This window comes from Gossypium hirsutum, chromosome D07, assembly GCF_007990345.1.
Source record: "Gossypium hirsutum isolate 1008001.06 chromosome D07, Gossypium_hirsutum_v2.1, whole genome shotgun sequence".
Classification (NCBI taxonomy): Eukaryota; Viridiplantae; Streptophyta; class Magnoliopsida; order Malvales; family Malvaceae; genus Gossypium; species Gossypium hirsutum.
Genome location: NC_053443.1, coordinates 23,002,865 through 23,023,517, shown reverse-complemented (window position 1 = coordinate 23,023,517; position 20,653 = coordinate 23,002,865). Strand labels below are relative to the sequence as shown.

The 20,653-nt window shown below is 35.3% G+C and overlaps 1 pseudogene; it reads right to left on the bottom strand.

Annotated features, from left to right (window-relative positions):
* Positions 1 to 668: 668 nt before the first annotated feature.
* On the bottom strand, positions 669 to 19,399 carry LOC121219098 (uncharacterized; annotated as a pseudogene).
* Between the last annotated feature and the right edge of the window lie 1,254 nt (positions 19,400 to 20,653).

The window sequence follows — 20,653 nt, the reverse complement described above, 5'->3', positions numbered from 1 at the left end:
ATTGTATAGTTCACCCTTAAATTATTTACTAATTATATATAATTGACAAATACTTCGATGTAGCAAACTTCTAATTTTCTTGGCTAGTAAATTGGCCTAATATATTAAATTGGTTCTTAACTCTTTTTTTTCTTTGTTAGTAGTATCCTACAATTAGTTTTTGTCTCTTTTTACCAAAAGATAAACAAATCCAATAAAAACATATCTCATGTCATTGTTTTTAGTAAATTGAGATAAAATTGTTTGTTTAGGTGCTTCTTATAATTTTAAAAATTTCAAGGATGAATATGAAAATAAGGTATAATTCAAAAACAAATTTACAAATATTTTTTTTAATCTAGGAAACAACAACCAAAAGGTAAAAGTACAATAGAGGCTATTGTATACTTTACTTGAAAAATGAGTAAATTAATCCCTATACGATAGATAAAAAAACAAATTGTCCTTTTTATTAAAAAATTATCAATTTCTACTATTAAAACTTGGCGTGCTTGACAGAATAACTAGACAAATACATTGGCATGCTACATGTTCCTTTGCTGACATATAATGACCAGTTTTTAACCGTAAGAGTAGATAGAATTTTTAACAAAATGATCAGTTTACTCTTTGATCTAATATACAAAAACTAATTTATCCGATTTTTAAATAGATTGGACAAAATGCAATTCAAAAATTCATTTCTCAAATCTTTAATGCTACAGATAGCAAAAGATAATTTACACCTTCATTTTCCAGAGTAGGTTACGCACTTGACAGAAAATTGTGAGTCTTTGCTTTTCAATATAGTAAACATATTCTGGGGACTGTGGGAAGGGATAATTCATAATTGTGATGGATGGTCAAAATCAATAGTCAAAATTTACAGCTTCAATATAGAAAGAAACTTGATTTGAAGCTTATAGCTGCAGTGTAATATATTAAACTATTTTGGTAGATAAAAAAGGTGAATTTAACTATACCCTGGCACCCTGAAGATATGTTCCTCCCCACTCTCCTCATCAACTTTAACAATCCCTTTGCTCTTAGCAGTAGCAGTATTCTTCAGCGGAATTCCCCTTTTAATTTACGTTCCAAAGTGACCTCCACCACCCTGATCATGCCTTTCACTTGTGTTGGTTTTTCCAATTGTAGTAATTTCCATTCCTTTCCCAATGGGATGCTTCATGGACCTCACTGTAACCTTATTCTTCTTTCCTACGATGTGAGCTCCCAAGCCTTGTTTGTCATCCGATAAGTTGGTAGCCACTACTACTGCCCTTTTTGGGTTAACTTTTATCGTATTTGGCAACTTTGGGTAGTCACCATTCTTGCAATCAACTAGAGAAAAATCAATCTTTCCATAATTTTGTAAGTTTTGAATTCTACAACATCAGTGAGACCTAAATCTTTGCTTTCTCTTTTGACTTCAGGAAGGGCTGCCTCTGGTAGAATGCAGACGAATTTGGCCCCAGTATGCTTCGCAGCAGTGGCTAATGCTAATGTGGATGGTGATACACTGGATTTAACCTCCACTATCAGTTTAGATTTCATGCGTGCTGCTAAAGCTGATATGAACTCGTTGCTTCTAGGCTCTCGTGTTTTACACTGTAAAAAACGAAAGCAGATCGTCATTATTTATCATTATTTCTAAATAGAAAGACTTGAAAGCATTTTCTTTTCCCTAGTTGATTTTGCAGATCATTATTTATCAGCTGGTTTTCTGCCAAAACTAGCCAACAAGGCAATGGAAATAAGAAACTTTGCATTCATCATCCACCAAGCTGTTGGAGCTAAGTGCAACAAATAGCAAGGTTCAACAAAAAGCTTGCCGAGCAAGAATCGAGACTTGCGGCAGAAACAAAGAAGAAAAATGAAATAAATTTTAAGCAAAGCTAAAATAGAGAGTATATGGATGAAATCTTGATTGAATTCATTCATATTTTTTTTAAAATGGCATAAAGCCTATTTATACAAGCTTACAACTTGACAACTTAGTTGGAATACAACTAAGTTTCATCATTACATCCACTTAAAATAAATCACCACCTACTACACTAACAAACTTAGTTGGAATACAACTAAGTTACATCATTACATCCACTTAAAATAAATCACCACCTACTACACTAACAAACTTAGTTGGAATACAACTAAGTTACATCATTACATCCAAATAATAATAATAATAATAATAATAATAATAATAATAATAAAACATGTGATTGCTACATGCTAACCATTGCTTCAATACTCCTCCTTGGTTTGCATGGAGCAAACACCTAGCTTCCTTCTTAGACATTCGAACCTTGTGACATTAAGGGCTTTAGTCAAAATGTCTGCAAGTTGATCCTCAGAATTACAATGGATCAGCTTCACTTCCTGAGCTTGCTCCATTTCTCGAACAACATGCAACTTGATGCTGAAATGCTTTGTTCTTCCATGGAACACTGGATTTTTAGCAATTGCAACTGAAGATTGGTTGTCACAGAAGATCTCAGTAGCTTCCTTTTGATGCACTTTCAAATCAGCTAAGATTTTCCTTAGCCAAATGGCTTGGTTGACAGCACTTGCAGCTGCCACATATTCTGCTTCAGCAGTAGATTGAGCCACCAGACTTTGCTTCTTCGAGCTCCAGCAAAACATGGCTGAACCAAGGTTGAAAGCATACCCTGAGGTGCTTTTCATGTCATCTATCGAGCCAGCCCAGTCACTATCAGTGTAGCCAACCAGCTTCAGATTTCCTTCCTTGCTGTACTTTAAACCATAGCTCAAAGTGCCTTTGACATATCTAAGCACTCTCTTAGCAGCTTGTAAATGCTTTTTATTGCAACAATGCAAGAACCTTGAGAGCAATCCTACAGCATACATTATGTCTGGTCTAGTGGCAGTTAAATATAACAGACAACCAACTAGACTTCTGTAGGTTGTTTCACAAACCTTCTCAAAATCACCTTGGCTCGATAGTTTTTCTCCAACAGCAACAGGTGTTTTAGTTGCTTTACTGTTTTGCATGGAGAACTTGGTCAGAATCTTTGTGGCAAAGTTTCTCTGACTTAGAAATATCACATTTTGTGCTTGAGTCACCTCCATTCCAAGGAAATAAGACATTTCCCCTAGATCAGACATTTCAAATACTTCTTGCATCTTGGTCTTGAAATCGACCAGCACTGCTCGATCTCCTCCTGTCACCAGCAGGTCATCAACATATAGGGATACAATGAGCTGTGTTTGTGTCCCTTGCTTCTTGACATACAGTGTTGGCTCACTCTTGCTTCGATCGAATCCCAAATTAGTCAAGTAGCCATCGATTCTGCTGTACCAGACCCTTGGAGCCTGTTTTAAGCCATTTAGGGCCTTCTTCAGTTTGTAGACCATATGCTCTCTGCCAGCTATCTCAAACCCTTGTGGTTGTTCAACATAGATCTCTTCATCTAAGAAACCATTCAGAAAGGCTGATTTCACATCGAGTTGATGGATCTTCCACTCGAGCTGTGCTGCTAAGGCAATCAGTAATCTGATGGTGTCTAGCCTGGCCACTGGTGCAAAGGTCTCCAGGTAGTCCAGGCCATACCTCTGACTGAACCCCTTGACAACTAGCCTTGCTTTCAGTTTGTTCAAGGTACCATCAGCATTTTGCTTGGCTTTGTACACCCATTTCACCCCAATTATTTTCCTTTTGACTGGCCTTTCAACTAATTCCCAGGTCTGGTTCTTCTCAATCATGCTAATCTCCTCAGCCATTGCCTGCTTCCACTCTTGCTGAGCTTCAGCCTCTTCAAAATTGCTTGGTTCAGCTATGGCTACATGAGCTCTTTCATAAATCTCAGTCAATGGTCTTGTTCCTCTAACTGGTTCATCATCAATGTCCATTTCAGGAACATTTTGATCTGGCTCAGCTTGATCTGCTGCAAGTCCTTCTGAAACTTCCCCAGGTTCATGTTTTTCCCAGTTCCAACATGACTTTTCATCAAATACCACATCCCTACTGACTGACACTTTCTTTGTTGAAGGATCCAAGATCCTATAGCCCTTCTTAACAGTGCTGTAGCCCACCAAAATACCAGGTCGAGCCCTTTCAGACAATTTGTCCCTTTTTACAGCAGGTACATGAGCATAACAGATGCATCCAAAGACCTTCAGATGAGCCAGTGATGGCTTGAATCCAAACCAGGCTTCGAATGGAGTCTTCTGATCCAAGGCCTTGGTTGGAAGCCTATTTTGAATGTAGTTTGCAGTGTTAACTGCCTCTGCCCATAGTGCTTTAGGCAGATTCTTCTGAATCATCAAGCACCTGGCCATATCCATCAAACTCCTATTCTTCCTTTCACTTACACCATTTTGCTGAGGTGTATATGTGTTGGTAAGTTGATGTTTGATGCCTGCCTTATCACAGAAGGCTTGGAACTGAGCTGAGGTGTACTCAGTCCCATTATCAGACCTTATGGACTTCAGCTTGCAACCTGTTTCAGTCTCAGCAGCAGTCTTGAACTTCCAAAACACTGAGGCCGCCTCTGATTTCTGTTTTAGGAAGTAAAGCCAGCAATATCTTGAAAAATCATCAATGAACAGTATGAAGTACCTGTTTCCACTTAATGACTCAGTCCTCATAGGGCCACACACATCAGTGTGCACCAGTTGGAGTTTTTCAGAGGCTCTCCAGGCTTGATTCGAGGGAAATGGGAGTCTGGCCTGCTTTCCTAGCTGACACACTTCACACACATCATCATGATCCACTGAGTTGATGAAGTTTTCAGCCAAGTCCTCTCTGACCATTCGAGCCATCGATCTGAAGTTGGCATGTCCCAGTCTTTGATGCCAAAGCTTGGATTCATCTGATGTAACTGTGTAGGCAATGTTTGACTCCCTGGTCCAGTCAACTACAAAGCTCTTATTAGCCATAGGAACTGCCATCAGCTTGGATCCACTTGGATCATTGATTTGGCATTGGTTGTCTTTGAACACAACAGAATAACCTTTCTCCAGCAACTGAGCTATGCTGAGTAGGTTTCTGTCAATTTCAGGCACCAAAAGCACATTTGAAATCACTTTGGCACCTGTGGGGGTGCATATCAGCACATCACCCTTGCCTTCAGCTTGAATAAAATGTCCATTTCCTATCTTGACTTTAGTTCTGCAGCTTCTGTCTAAAGACTTGAAGATTGCAGCATCAGGTGTCATGTGGTTGGTGCATCCACTGTCTAGAAGCCAACCATATGAGAACCTTTCTTGAGCAGCTGAGCATAACATAGCAAAGACTTGCTCCTCTTGGTCACTATCCTCCTTAGCTACTCGAGCCTCAGCTTTCATCTGTTGAAACTGACTCTGCCTTGATTTGGCCTTGCTCTTGCAGACTCTCTCAACATGACCCTTCTTTTTACAATGCTGACATACAGCATCTGGATTGAACCAGCAGTTTTCTTTTGGATGACCAGCCCTTCTGCAGTGCTTGCAAGTCTGACCCTCTTTTCTTGCAACATCAGTCCTTGGCTTGTCTCTCCAGGCCTTCTTGCCTTTGTAGGCAGTGTTTGTTCTTGCCTGAAAGGCACCTTCTTGATGCTCCTCCAGTCTGCTTGCTCTTCTTTTCTCTTGAGCATATAAAGCATTGATCAACTCTGTCAGGGAGATGGTGTACAGGTCCCTTGAGTCCTCGAGAGATGAGATTTTTGCCTCATACCTCTCGGGCAGAGTTGCAATAACCTTCTCCACTATCCTAGCTTCCTTGAGCTGCTCTCCAAGGAGCCTAATGCTGTTAACCACAGCCATAATCCTGTCAGAGTACTGCTTGATAGTTTCTTCTTCCTTCATCTTCAAATTCTCGAAATCTCTCCTTAAGTTCAGCAACTGTTGCTGCCTTGTCCTCTCTGTCCCTTGAAACTCCTCTTGCAACTTGTCCCAGGCTTGTTTTGGTGATTCACAGGCCATAATCCTTGTGAAAATCACATCTGACACTGAGTTCTGGATGCAAGACATGGCTTTGTGCCTCTTGGTCCTCTCATCAGCATGCTGCCTGATTTGAGCTACTGTTGGATTGCCTCTAAGTGGCTCTGGTTCAACATCTGAGTTGACTACCTCCCACAGATCGAAAGCTTGTAGGTAGGTCTTCATTTTAACCACCCATATGTGGTAGCCTTCTCCATTGAAGACTTGAGGTGCAGCTGGTGAAAAGCTTGATGAAGCCATGAATTTGTATAACAGATCCCTTAAGAAATAGGCTCTTGATACCAATTGTTGGAGCTAAGTGCAACAAATAGCAAGGTTCAACAAAAAGCTTGCCGAGCAAGAATCGAGACTTGCGGCAGAAACAAAGAAGAAAAATGAAATAAATTTTAAGCAAAGCTAAAATAGAGAGTATATGGATGAAATCGTGATTGAATTCATTCATATTTTTTTTAAAATGGCATAAAGCCTATTTATACAAGCTTATAACTTGACAACTTAGTTGGAATACAACTAAGTTTCATCATTACATCCACTTAAAATAAATCACCACCTACTACACTAACAAACTTAGTTGGAATACAACTAAGTTACATCATTACATCCACTTAAAATAAATCACCACCTACTACACTAACAAACTTAGTTGGAATACAACTAAGTTACATCATTACATCCAAATAATAATAATAATAATAATAATAATAATAATAAAACATGTGATTGCTACATGCTAACCATTGCTTCAATACAAGCATCAACGAAATATTTCTATTAACATTCCAAATATGACTATAAAAAGGAAAAAAATGAAGAAGTTGCTTAATTACCAATTGGAGAGTCTCAAGATATGCTTTAGTAGCAGATGCTGCAGACCATTCCATTTGGACAAGAAAAAGGGTATTTGGCAAAGCACAAGATCAAGGAGAGGGAAATCTTTGTGTTCCAATATTCAACCCTTTTCTTTTTTTCGTTTTTTTCAACCTTTCCTTTAATCTTTTGTTTAAAATGAAGGAGGAGAGGAGGCAACTTGCGACGCAAAACAGTAGGGGGTTGGAGCCCTGTTTATAGGTAAACAAAGGCCTGCATGCAATATCGGAACTTGTCTTTCATTTTTATTATCAGCAAAAATCTAGGTTCCTGCTTTGACCACAGCCAACTTGTTTGATTTCTAGTTTGACAAAAATCAGTAATGAGTTTGGCTCTAGCTTTTGATTCTCACCATGTCCTAATGAGTTTGACTCTTGCTTTTGATTGTTGACTATGCCAAAAATTATGGGTTTACATTTTTAGAATGGCATAACAGAAACTAAAGTGGTTTGACATGCATGCCACTTGTATCTTCAAACCATCCAAAATAGTTTATTCCTAAATTTTTACTAAGAAATTGAACTCAAAATTTATTTTATTTTATAAAAAATAGTTTTTGCTCACGCACAAAAAGTTTATTTATTTAAATATGTATAAATACATATAAATTAATTTGTTTTCAAATTTATATTTAAGCCTTTACAAACAATAAAGTAGAGTACTTCGTTTTGTTTTTTTAGAACCAAATATGTACTATAGTAAATAAATGAAAAAGGGTTAAATATCTATTTAACTCTTTCTTGGCACCTCCTCCAAATTCATAAATATTTATGATTTTTTTTCTCAACTGTTTTCAATTTTATTTTATAACAAAATCATATTTATAACTATATATATAAGTAATATAAAGTTGCAATTTTAAAAAATAATCTAATGTGACATAATTTAAATGTTGTTATTTGTCGCATGAAAATTGAATAGTAATATAATTTTGCATTTAAATGCTTAAAATTAACTTAATCAAACACTAAATTTCCGTTTGAATAATCATATACATGAGTTCCTTATGACTATGCTGTGTAAAAAAATTACCAAGTATAACATTAATTTTAAATTTAAACATTCCCATTGATTTTGCTTGGTGTCAAGGCTTAATAATTGTTAACTTTGGGCGAACAATTCCATTGTCTTAATAGATGTTTATGGGTGTCAATGCTTAATTTCATTATATGGCTTCTTCTTTAGACCAGGAAACCAAAAATGTGAGATTTAAAGAGAGAGAGATGGTGATGCGGATGTTGACATGGTTGTGGATTTGGACTCGCAACCAAAGGTTTCATGGAGACAGATGTTAATTGGGATAGGGGTTTCGGAACAAGAAGAAGGATCTCGATCATCTGAAGTCGAATGTACTGAAGATTTTGAATTCCTAGAAGGCGATGTTCAAAAAAACTATTATAGAGTTTTCGGATCGCATACAACAGATCTTGTTCAAGGATATGGAACAATGGTGGTTTTGAAGCTGTTAGGCTGAAATATTGGTTATGTCGCCTTGTATAATCGAATCAGTAGTTTATGGCGCCCATCAAAACCATTCCATTTGATGGATATTGAGAATGGTCACTACCTGGCCAAACTTTAGTGTGTCGCCCTTTCGCAAGGACCTTGGATCATATATGGCCAATACCTCATTATTCAGCATTGGACAAAATCTTTTAATCCCAAGAAACCTTACCCGAGTATGGTGTTGGTGTGGATCAAGCTGTCGGGCCCCCCCGAGATTTATGCATAAAAGAAGAATTTTGGAAACAGTTGGAGGGTTGGTGGATAAAGTGGTCAAATTTGACTTCAATAAAAATAGCAAAACCAGGGGTCGATTTGCGAGAATGGTCGTCTTCGTTGATCTTGACAAACCCTTGGTTTCTCAAGTGCTGGTAAATGGAGAACTACAACGGATTGAATATGAGGCTCTACCTACCATTTTCTTTTCGTGTGGAAAATATGGACATCTAAAAGAGTTGTGTCCATCGCCAGTGTCTGATAAAGGAAATGAGACCGGAAAAATAAGTGGTAATTTAGAGTTACCGAAATCGACGACTGAGGGTGAGGGGCCGACGTTCAGACCGTGGATGGTGGTGGAGCGAAAATCTCGACAACGACTGAAGGATCTGAGAAATCAGAGGGAGGGAGATACAGAAAATGAATTTTTGGGATCAAGATTTGCGGCATTGAAGGGATTAGAGAATTTGGAATTAAGGAAATAAGAAAGGGATGAGAGGATTTCGGTGGGTGTAAGTGAAAAATTAAAAGATAATGGAAAAATAGCTACGCGAATTTCGGGGAAAAGCATGGAAGGTTTTAAGAATGGTATAGTTGGTAATTTGAGGGACTCAATAATGATTTGGGTAATGGTTTTTTTTGAAGCGGGCTCCAGGCCTAAAGGGGATTTTAGGAAAATAAAGGAAATTATAGGTCATAACAAGGTTGGAGGAGGTCCTGGTTCTCTCACAAATGGTGCAGGTCGCAAGTCCAAATTTGGGGAGATTCGGTTTAAATGGGTCAACGAGTTTGGGCCGAAAACTCAAAAAGAAACAGATCTGGGCTTGAGGTCTGTTGGGTAACTGGCTTAGACGTTAGCCAAGTGGCAGACCAAACGTAATAGGCCAAGTAAATTTGTGGTTGGGCCTTCCTCTGCTGGGTTACCTTCGGCCGAAAAACTAGGTGAAAAGACTGTTGGTTTTCATTCTGGGCCACATTCGCAGCATAATGTATCCAAATTGCCAGTGGCCGATTTCGGGGTTGATAAAAAATTAGAAAATTCACTTAGTGACCCTTCAAAGTTTTCCAATTCTTGAAATAACCCTAACATGATGATTACTCATTTCAATCCCACATTTGAAGAATCAGAATGAGTGATGGTGGTTTTAGATGGAAATGTTTTAGATCTTAGGAAGCACTCGGCTGTAGTTTTTAAGAAAGATTCTAATTCTAAGAAAGGTCAAGTTTAGGGGATCGGAGGAGATGATGGGGTTGGAAAGGTAGTGTTTATTCTTAAAGCGCGGGATTTAAACGACAAAGGTGGAACAAGTTGAAACGGTAGAAAGCTTAATCAGACCATTCAAAACCATAAAGATAGTTTTAAATTGACTTGTACTACTGATGTTCCGTTGTCTGACTCTATGAGTTCCTTAGTTGAGTTAATTAACACCCACATTGACGCTTCGGAAGAAATGTAAAAACTAGAGTTTTGGGGCTCTAAGATGTAAGGTGGCTTCTTTTCTCATCTATTTTATATATGAATTTGATAGTTTTTCTTAGAATTGCCAGGGTTGTGCTAGTCTGAATTTTCCTAGAGTTTTTTGTGCATAAAATAGAGAGCATAATCTCGATGTTGTGAGTTTGTTGGAGATGAGGGTAAGCGATTTCAAAGTTGATAAAATTATTTCAAGTTTGTGTTTTCAGTTTTCTCATAGGGTGGAGGCTATTGGATTCTTTGGAGGCATTTAGATTGGTTGGAAAGACTCAATTTTTGTTGAAATTATTTGTAGTAATCCCCAATTCATTTCTATTCATGTTCTTAAGGTTAATTATGTTTTGCCTGTTCACATTGCTTTTGTGTATGAAAGCCCATATAGACAAAAAAAGAGGAAGCTTTGGAAAGATCTATCAACTGTTATTCTGACAGGTAACACCCATTGGTTAGCTGTTGGCAATTTTAATGCTTTACTTTCTTTTAGTGACAAAAAAGGATGGCGTACAGTTCGGAAAGGTTGTCATCTTTTTAATGATTTTCTTGAGATGTTTAATTTTCAGGTTATAGGGTTTAGAGGCCACCCTTTTACTTGGCAGTTAGGTAGACTGTTTGAAAGACTTGATAGGGTAATTGGTAATGATGTTTGGTTGTGTTCATTCTTGAACTGCTTCGTCACTCATTTGTCGAGAATTAAGTTGGATCATAGACCCCTGTTGCTTTTTCTTAAGCCTAATGTTACCTTACCTAAAGGCCGCCCGTTTAGGTTCTTCACTGGTTGGGTTGAACATCCTAAATTTTCGGCCTTTGTTAAGGAGAAATGGTGCTTTAAAGGTAACATGGCTAATTCTCTAAATTTCTTTACTAATGACATTAAAGATTGGAATCGTTCTGTGTATGGTTATATTGTGATGCACAAGAGAAATTTGATGCATAAATTATCTAATGTTCAAAGAGCTTTAGAAAATTATGACTCTGTGCATTTAAGTAATATGAAAAATCAGATAAGGGAGGAATCAGAATGTGTCCTCCATAATTGGTTACAATTTGGAGATCGAAACACTAAATTTTTTCACTCCTGTACGATTCAAAGAATAAATTATAACAAAATTTCTACTTTGAAGAATGAGGAGGGTGATTGGATTTTTGAGGATGAGAGGCTCCAGCCTAAGGTAATTAGGTTTTTTCAGAAATTGCATGGTGAGCTTCCGGATTCCATGAAAACTTTACCTACTAATTCTTTCCCTAAACTTGATTAGAATGATGAATTATTCCTTAGAAAAAAAGTTTTGAATGAAGAGATAAAGGCCGCCATATTTGACATGGCTCCATTAAAAGTGCCTGGAAGTGATGGATATCACGCACTCTTTTTTCCAAGTCAATGGGAGCTAATTGGTGGTGTAATTTGTGATTGGGTAAAGAAAATTTTTGATGGGCAGGTCATTGATAGAGAGCTTAATAATACTTTGCTTGTGTTTTTTCCTAAGGTTCATAACCCTGAAAGCTTTACTCAATTTTGTCCAATAAGTCTTTGTTCAGTTCTTTACAAATTGTTCATGAAGATTATTGCGAATAGATTTAAGGTGGTCTTTCCCAGAATTATTGAACTAGAATAGGCTAGCTTTATTGTTGGAAGGAATATCACTAACAACATCACGTTGACTCAAGAAGTTATCCACTCAATGTGAAGCAAACACAAAAAAATGGATGGCTATTAAGATTGATTTATAGAAAACTTATGAAAGGGTTAATTGGAAATTCATTGACGCCTCTCTCCAATCGACTTCCATTCCAGATTTCTTCAATAATGTAATTATGTCTACCATCATAAGCTTTACTATGCAGATCCTCTAGAATGTGGTACCGACTCAAAAGTTCAGTCTAGTAAGGGGCATCCGACAGGGATGTCCTCTGTCTCATTATCCTTTTGTTCTCTGCATGGAATGATTGAGTCAAAGTATTAATTCTTCTATAAACTGTGGTAGCTAGCCTCCTATTCGATTATCCAGGTTAGGCCCGTCACTTTTTCATTTTTTTTTGCTGACGATCTTTTTATCTTTGGAAAAGCAAATGAACACCAAGCCATATTGACCAAGGACAGATACCTTTTGTGTCTTTTCTGGGCACCGGGTGAATGCTCACAAGAGGAATATTTTTTTCCCAAAAGACTGGATGACGATTTGGCAAGGCGTCTGTGTGACATGCTTGGGTTTCGCATCTTTCATGAAAGGGTTACCAATAACTTTCTGAAGTTCATGGTGGAAAACTTTAAATCTAGGTTACAAAGGTGGGATGTGAGGCAATTATCTCTAGTGGGCAAAGTTACCTTAGCTTAATCGATCCTTCTTACAATACCTAGTTACTTCATGCAGTCCTTGAGAATACCGCAAGGTATATGTGATGAAATTGAGAGTATTGTTGTTCATCAATTTATATGGGGCTCGACTAGAGGGAACAAAAATATGAAACTTGTTAGTTGGAACTTGGTGTGTCAGCCAAAGACTTGTGGAGGGCTTGGGTTTCGACAGTTGAATCTGTCGAGTTTTGAGGCTTTGTGGGTTCGTGTGCTATGTGTAATATGGGATTATGAATGTCATTCCCCTCAGTATTGTTCGTATTAATTGTTCCTTTCTCTAGAGAGCTTTATCTAAAGTTTGGCCTTTCCTTAGAGAAAACATTTACTGGTAAGTTGGAGATGGCAATTCCATTATGTGTTGGAGGGACAGTTGGATTCCGGAGATCGACCCACTAATTAACCTTATCCTAGAAAATGCTAACATTTCCACAGATTGTTGTTTAAGGGAGATGATTACATATGAAGAAACATGGAATCTAGAACTTTTTCGGGTTTGGCTTTCCAAAGATTTAACTAGACGAATTACTAGTATTCTTCCTCCAGATTCTATAATAGGGTCTGGCAGAATTGCTTGGTTGGGAACCTCTTCAAGGTGTTTCTCTATTAAGAGTGCTTATCATAAGATTAATGAGAGTTCATGGAATCCTAGGGAAGAAGCTTGGAATTTGCCATGGAAGGTTAAGGGACCATAAAGGGTGCGAGTTTTTCTTGGCTGGCTCTTAAACTGTGATTGCTTACTCAAGTTGAACGGCTAAGGCGTGGTGTGGGTAGTGACGCAAGATGTCTAATTTGTGGCCATGAAGTAGAGGACGTATTACATGTTTTAAGGGATTGTGATATAGCAAAGAAGGTATGGAACCGAATAATCCCTCCCCATAAACTAACTTTTTTCTTTTTAGGTAATTTGTAGGATTGGATTGAGCCTAACTTGGAAAATCGGCTCAACATAGTTTGGAGGAATGTTGATTGGTCATGTTTCTTTGGCCTAGTTGGTTGGCGGATATGGAAGAACAGGAATATTTGCACCTTTAATGGGGTCCCATGGAGTGTAAAAGGGATTGTCAAAGTTTCGCACAATTGGGCTAATCAATGCATTACAGCTTACAGGGGAGGCATTGCTGTGAGACATACCTCAAGAGCAAATATGGTGGAAACAAAATGGTGGATCCGCATAAGATCTGATGGAGTTGTTAAAACCAACATAGGTTGCGCTGTGGTAGGTGACGTATTGAGAAATCATAATGGAGATTAGATACTTGGCTACAATAGCAATTGGGGAAATGTTTTGTTTTTGAAGCTGAATTGTGAGGCATACTCGATAGTATGACACTGTGCAGACAAACAATATGGAAGTCATTGGGAATTTCAAGGAATCCCTATCGAAAGGATCAAATTCTGCATTAATAAGGAAGTTTGGTCAATTGAATATGTTCTTAGAGATGAAAACATGGAAGCTGATAGTATCACCAAGCTGACTTTTGGTAGGGATGAGGGTTTATAGTTATATGAGACCTCTTCTTTGGTGTTTTACTAGTATTTTGTAATGTTCTACTTTATTTTCATAAAAAAACCATAATTGAGAATAATATCAAATCATTTTATTTTATTTTAAATATTAAAATTCCTATGTTATAATTTAGATTATCATCTTTCTAAAAAATAAATATTTATATTATTTTTAATTTTTCAATAATAAATTCTATAAAATGTTACAAATTTTATACCTAATTTCAATAATTTAATATAATATTTTTTATTTAATACACACAACTAATCTGTGATTTGCATGGAGAAAAAAAACTAATTTTGAAATATGACAAAAATTACTATATTATTGCTTGAAACTAAAAAAATTATAAAAATATAATATAAGAAATTTCTTTAAAAAATTATAATAAAATTTAAACCTACCGGACAAAACCTAGAAATGGAAAAACTGAGTGTTTGGAATCCAATAATTTATTCTAAACACCATGGACAATTTTACAATTTTTTTAAAAAAGAAGTATTGTTGTCGAGAAAGCTTGCTGAGCCAATGTTAACATTGCCATAATTAGTTATTAAAACTAAACTTTATGACAAAATGAATTCATATTGTACATTGGTTTACAATTGTTTTAATTTGTTTCAAAAGTAATGTTGTAGCATTTAGTTGACATAATTTTTAAATATAGTATAATATAAAAATTTAGTAAAGATTGAGATAGATATTGTTTATGCAGTGCGGATAAAAATTTTATCTTTGCGGAGCCTTATTTCGAGTTTATTAAACAATTTTCACAATACTCCCAATGTTTTAAGCCTTAACTACCCAATAACATAAGGTAAATGTAGCTCACTAATGCAAAAATTTTTACACTCACTCTCGCAAAATATCCTCAGATGCAAGTGAATGAAACTCTCCAATAAAACCTAGGATATCAAAGATAAAATACTCAGTAAAAATGTCCCAAAATAGGTAGAATAAAGCTCTCACAACTAATGCCAAAGTATGTAAGTCAACATTCTTTATATATGCAATACAAGTGACATTTAAACATGGATAACACTATCTTACCAACTTGTATTTAAACTTTGAATGATCAGCTGATAATCCTTATTTACAAACATGACAAGCCTCTTGTAAATTCTCTCATTGGTTGGCCGCATAGCTCTTTCCCACAGATAAGAGAGTTGTTGTGAAATTCGAATTGTAAAAATAGTCTCCTTCTTATCAAGGACTTTGTGAAATTTATCTAGTTCCACTTTTATAATTAATCCTTATATTTACCATCCATTTTCAAATACAAAACTATTAAATACAAGTATACAAGTCAAAATTGTCAATCTAACAAGCCATGTATAATATGAACATCGAAAAGGTACATTGAATGGCCAAGAAGTTATTGTTTATCATAAAAGAGGTACATTGTAAAGGTAATTCAAATGTTTAATATTGATAAAGCTAAAATGGGGAGCAAGCCAATTGTTATGTAGTTCAAATTGAGTGTTAAATAAGACTGAAGAAAGTTCCTTATTCTTCAATCGTAGGTAGTTTGATGTATGTAATGGTATGCACGAGATTCAACTTTGCCTATTCTATTGGTACAATTGATTGGTTTGTTTCTAATCTAAGCAAAGAACATTGAAATGCGATGAAGTGGATTATGATATTGTACCACCTCTTACTCAATCCGATCGCCAGATTTGAGCTACTGAGTGCTACAATTAAAGTCAAACTAGAACACATTCAATTCACATCGATTATTTTAAATAAACATGGAATTTTCTCATGATTACTTAATTAACATTCAATTTAAACATGGATCATACAATCATAATAAATTCAATGCATATTCACCAAATATAGTTTTGGTCGGGCCTTATACTATCTTATGCATACTCTAATATCAACCTAGAATTTAACTAGGACTAATTTGCAACATTTCCAAAATTACAGATCAATTATATCATAAATAAATACTTCAAATAATCGATCATGTCATAAACATTCAAATATTATGATATACAATTAAATTCGAGTCTTAATCGAGCTTATGAAAGCTCTTAAGTTGACTCAAACACAATACGGATCAAATGGAAACATTTTCAAACTATAAGGGCATTCATGCAAAATAGGGGACACAAGACTGTGTGCTCGGGTCGTGTAACTCACTGAGATTATGTGGATCAAATTGTAAAATTTCATCAAAAGTTACATGACTGTTTGGCTAGGCCCTTCATATCAAATTACCATGGGTCATTCATTTACCAAAAACACATTCACCATGTTACTAAATTGTACATTTGTATACATCTTGTCATAACATCAAAATCATCATCATCAATATACCAAACTTATAAACATTCAAGACAAGATAAGTACAAGCCCAACTCTATATACATGCCACATAATTTGGTCTAGAAACAATTAAAACTCTTCCGAAACAGAAGTTGGATAGTGTGAGCTATTAATAAGCTATAAAAGTAACATATTTTAATCTCATTCTTAATGCATTTTTGGATGATTTATTATGCAAATTAGTGAATTTGATGCTCCTAATCCTTTCAATTCATGTTTCTATACTTAGGAAAGCATTTGGGAGTGAAATGAGCAAAAAAAATAGCCAAAATCAGACAAAAAGAGCTGTTTTCAGGATCCACATGAGCTGGGCATTTCCACACGAGCTAGCCACATGCCCATGTGCCAGCCTGTGTCGATTTCACACTCTGCTTCCCAAATATGCGAAAAAGCCCAATTTTTAGGCTTTCTGAGCATTCTAAAGACTATAAATACCAATTAGAAGAATAGAGAAGGAAGCCATTAGAGAAGGTCGAAGAAAACACTCGAAGAACACCATCGGAGCCAACTCGGAAGTGGATCTCCATCAAGATTGAAGATCTCCTTTTAATTTTTTTTGAAGTTTTATTGAGTTTTTTCATGTCTTGTTGTTTTTCTGACTTTGAGATGTTTTTATTCAGGATTATAAACTAATCCCCTAGATACCTAAGGGAGATGAAACCTATGAGAATCTTATTATTTAATTTTTGTTTTACACGATAAATATTTGATCCTTGTTCTCAATTATGTATGCTTATTTCTTGTTTTAATATTTCTGGGATATTAATTCATGTTTAATTTGTTTAATTCAGTGGAGCAAAATCCATTGTTTAATAGTAGATCTAGCATAATTGAGTGGAGTTGAATACAATCATAGAAATAGAACGACATAAATCTACCAGATTAGAGTCAAATCTAACAGGGGAATCCATAAATCGAGTTAATGCGACTATAGGAGTTTTAATTAGAAAGAGATTTCAATTAATCAACCTAGAATCAATTGTCCTTACTTTCGAAAGAGATATTAACATAATTTAGGGATTTCTACGGAGGAAGTAACAAGTGAATAAATCGTTTAATTCAGATTCATAATAATAGGTAAAGTCTAGATTGATTCTTTCCTGGGTATTGTCTATCTCATTGGTTATCTTTGATTATTTTCCTATTTCACTCTCTATTGCATTCTTAGTTAAATTAGTTTAGTAATTTTAGATTAGAACACAATCACTCCAATTTGTTGGCTAAATAATAAGAAGACGATAATTACTAGTACTTTTAGCCCTCGTGGATACGATATTCTCTACTCACCATAGCTATACTATTGTTCGATAGGTGCACTTGCCTTAGTTGTATTTATAGTTAGTTTAGTGACCATCAGCTATTGAGTGATCTGATCCGCCAAATTTCGCAAACGTCAACTACAGGACAGAAAACGAACAAAGTAAGCATTTCAAATTCTTAGTAAGTTCATAAGATTTAAAATAGTAAACTTACCACAATTCATAATTAAACATATTGAAATAATTAATTAAACTCAACTACTTGTTACAACGTTTCACATTATCAAGGTGAGTTCATCAATTATTCCAATCATGTATCAATCCAACATTTACTTGTTATGTCGATCTAGTATCGTACAACGGAGTCGTAAAAAAAACTATTAATATGATTCCATTCGCATAATGTACACATCCATTTAGAACGCATGTTATCATTAACCTGATATAGCATTCCACGGTAATAAGGTAAATCTTTCCCTTTTTCTATTAATCAATAGCCTGATGAACATTAGTAATTTAATTCGGATACCTAGGTAATTACACTTCACCAAGGAACGCCTCAATGCTGAACAAAAACACCACAAATGCAAAAAGGCATCGAAATGCTTACGGAGGCACTAAAGAGAAATCAAGGGAACAAAGTGCAATCAGTGACACTGAAGTGCAATCAGGGGCACAAAAGTGCAATCAGGAAACCATAATGCAACAAGGGATAACGTAGTGCAAATAGAAGCATGCATATGCTATCAGGAGCACTGTAGTGCTAACAAGAGTACGAAAGTACTATCAGGAGCACCATAGTGCTAACAGGAGTAGGAAAGTACTGTTAGGAGCACCGTGGTGCTATCAAGGGTATGAAAGTACTTTTAGGAACACCGTAATGCTATCAGGAGCACAAAAGTACTGTCAGGAGCACCTATTCAAGATTCAGTACATTCATGTTATCACAACACTTCCAATAACTAAAGCATGTATCAAATTCATCTCAATATCGTCCAATACTCTACACAGTGTTTAATTATCCTATACACATATAAATATCTTTCATTTAAGTCTCTATCTCAATAATTAGTCAAATTCACACCAATATGATTCGATTAATCATAACCAACTATCAATTCATATATCAACATTTCTTACAAATTAATCTATTCGTATAAAAATTTACATCCTTTCGATGTAACGCATCTTCCCATATTTATCCTACATTTCAAATCTTATCGAATTAATCCATTTGGTACGGAGACAATATATATACCTAACAATTCGATCTAAAAAGCAAATCAGAATATTAAAACTATGTTATGAATTTAAAAATTAAGTTTCATATGAACTTACCTGACAAAAAAAAGCAACAGATAAAGCGTCAAAGACTATTCAATATTTTTTCCTTTTTCCACGTATATCCTCTGATTGTTGAAAATCTCGATCTAGAGCATAATTTAATTCAATTATCAATTACAACCCTCATTTAACAACATACTAAAGTTATATGACAGTTTAATTTCATCTATCGAATAATCCCTCAAGTTTTGCATTTTATTCAATTTATTCCTTAAAATCGAAATATCTTTCAAATTCAAGCTTTATTTTACAATCCAATTTCAATTCCATCCCTATATATCCCTCTAAATACATAAATTTCATATCAAACTTTACATTATTACATTTTAGTCCCTACACTCAAAACTAACCAAAAATTACTTTACAAATTAGTCATTGAACACATATAAGCTTATAATCAAGCTATTAAACATCATAAGCTTCCAATTTCATCAATGAAAACTTTGAAGACGGAGGTACAAATTAACTAGACCTAGTTGTAACAATCTCAAAAATATAAAATTTACGAAAAACAGATACTCGGGAGACTTACATGCAAGAGAATAGTAAGCTTCAATGGAACAACAATGGCTTCCCCTCCTTTTTGTTTGAAAATTCGGTGAAGGTGGAGAACATAAAGATGATGCTAGTTTTAAGTTTCTTTTAACTTTTATTATTTTTAGTATAAAACTAAATTAACATTATACTTAGCATAATTTACAAACCAACCATTTACCTACCGTCCATCAAACTCTAAAAGTGGATAATTGACACTTAAATACTTCCTATTTAACCATTTTTAGCCCTTTTTAACTAATAACAACCAATACTAATTAACTTTAGTAGTTTTTTTATGATTTAGTCCTTTTTTCTTAATTAACTATCAAATCATCAAATTTTCTGGACCAAACTTCAATCCAATTATACAATAACTCCATAAATATCTTATAAAAATATTTACGAGGTCGGTTTATGAAAACGAGGTCCCGATACTATATTTTCCAAAATCACTAACTTTCGGTACAAACCACTTATACTTTGACTAACTGGCCAATTAATAAAGTCTTTCAAATCAAAATTCACAATAACACTATATTTAACTCATAAATATTTAATAATAATATTTACGAACTCACTAGTTAAAATTGTGGTCCCGAAACCACTGTTTTCGACACCACAAAAAAACGGGTTGCTATAGATATATTTCCAAGGCACCTCCAACTTGAAACTTTGTTTCGACAATGAGAAACTTGTTCTAGTTGGTTATATATATTCATATATGGTAGAAGATTAAGGTTTTCAAAACTTGATTGATGGTCGAACTAGTTAGGCTATTAGTTTTCGGTCAAATTAGTTTAATCGGTTTGTCCAGTTCAATTGAATAAATTATTAAAAAATAATATTAAAAATAGAGAAAAACTAGTTTAACTGGTCTGACCTATCAATTTAACTAGTTCGATTGATTGGTTCAATTGGCTTATCGGTTAGCTGGTCTAACCCCTTATTCTAGACCAGGGCCCTAACCGATTCATGGCTTGATCGACTGGTCCAGTCTAATTTTGAAAATAGTGTCGAAGACATTGACTCGAGAAAATCTACTTTGGGTTACCTCATCACTTTTCCAAGGAGAGCTGTAGCTTGACAATTTAGATTACATAAATGTGTTGCTTTGTCCACTACCAATCACAGCGTGAAAGAAGTTGCTTTAGATGGAGAAATTTATGTTGGAACTCGACTTTACTCAAGATAAGTATATCTTACTTTGTGATATTCAAAGTGCTATTCATCTTGGTAAGAATTTGACTTTCTATGTTCGATTTAAACATATTAATATGAAATATCATAGGATACAAGAAACTAAATTTTTAAAATTTGTTATGATAATGGTTGAGATA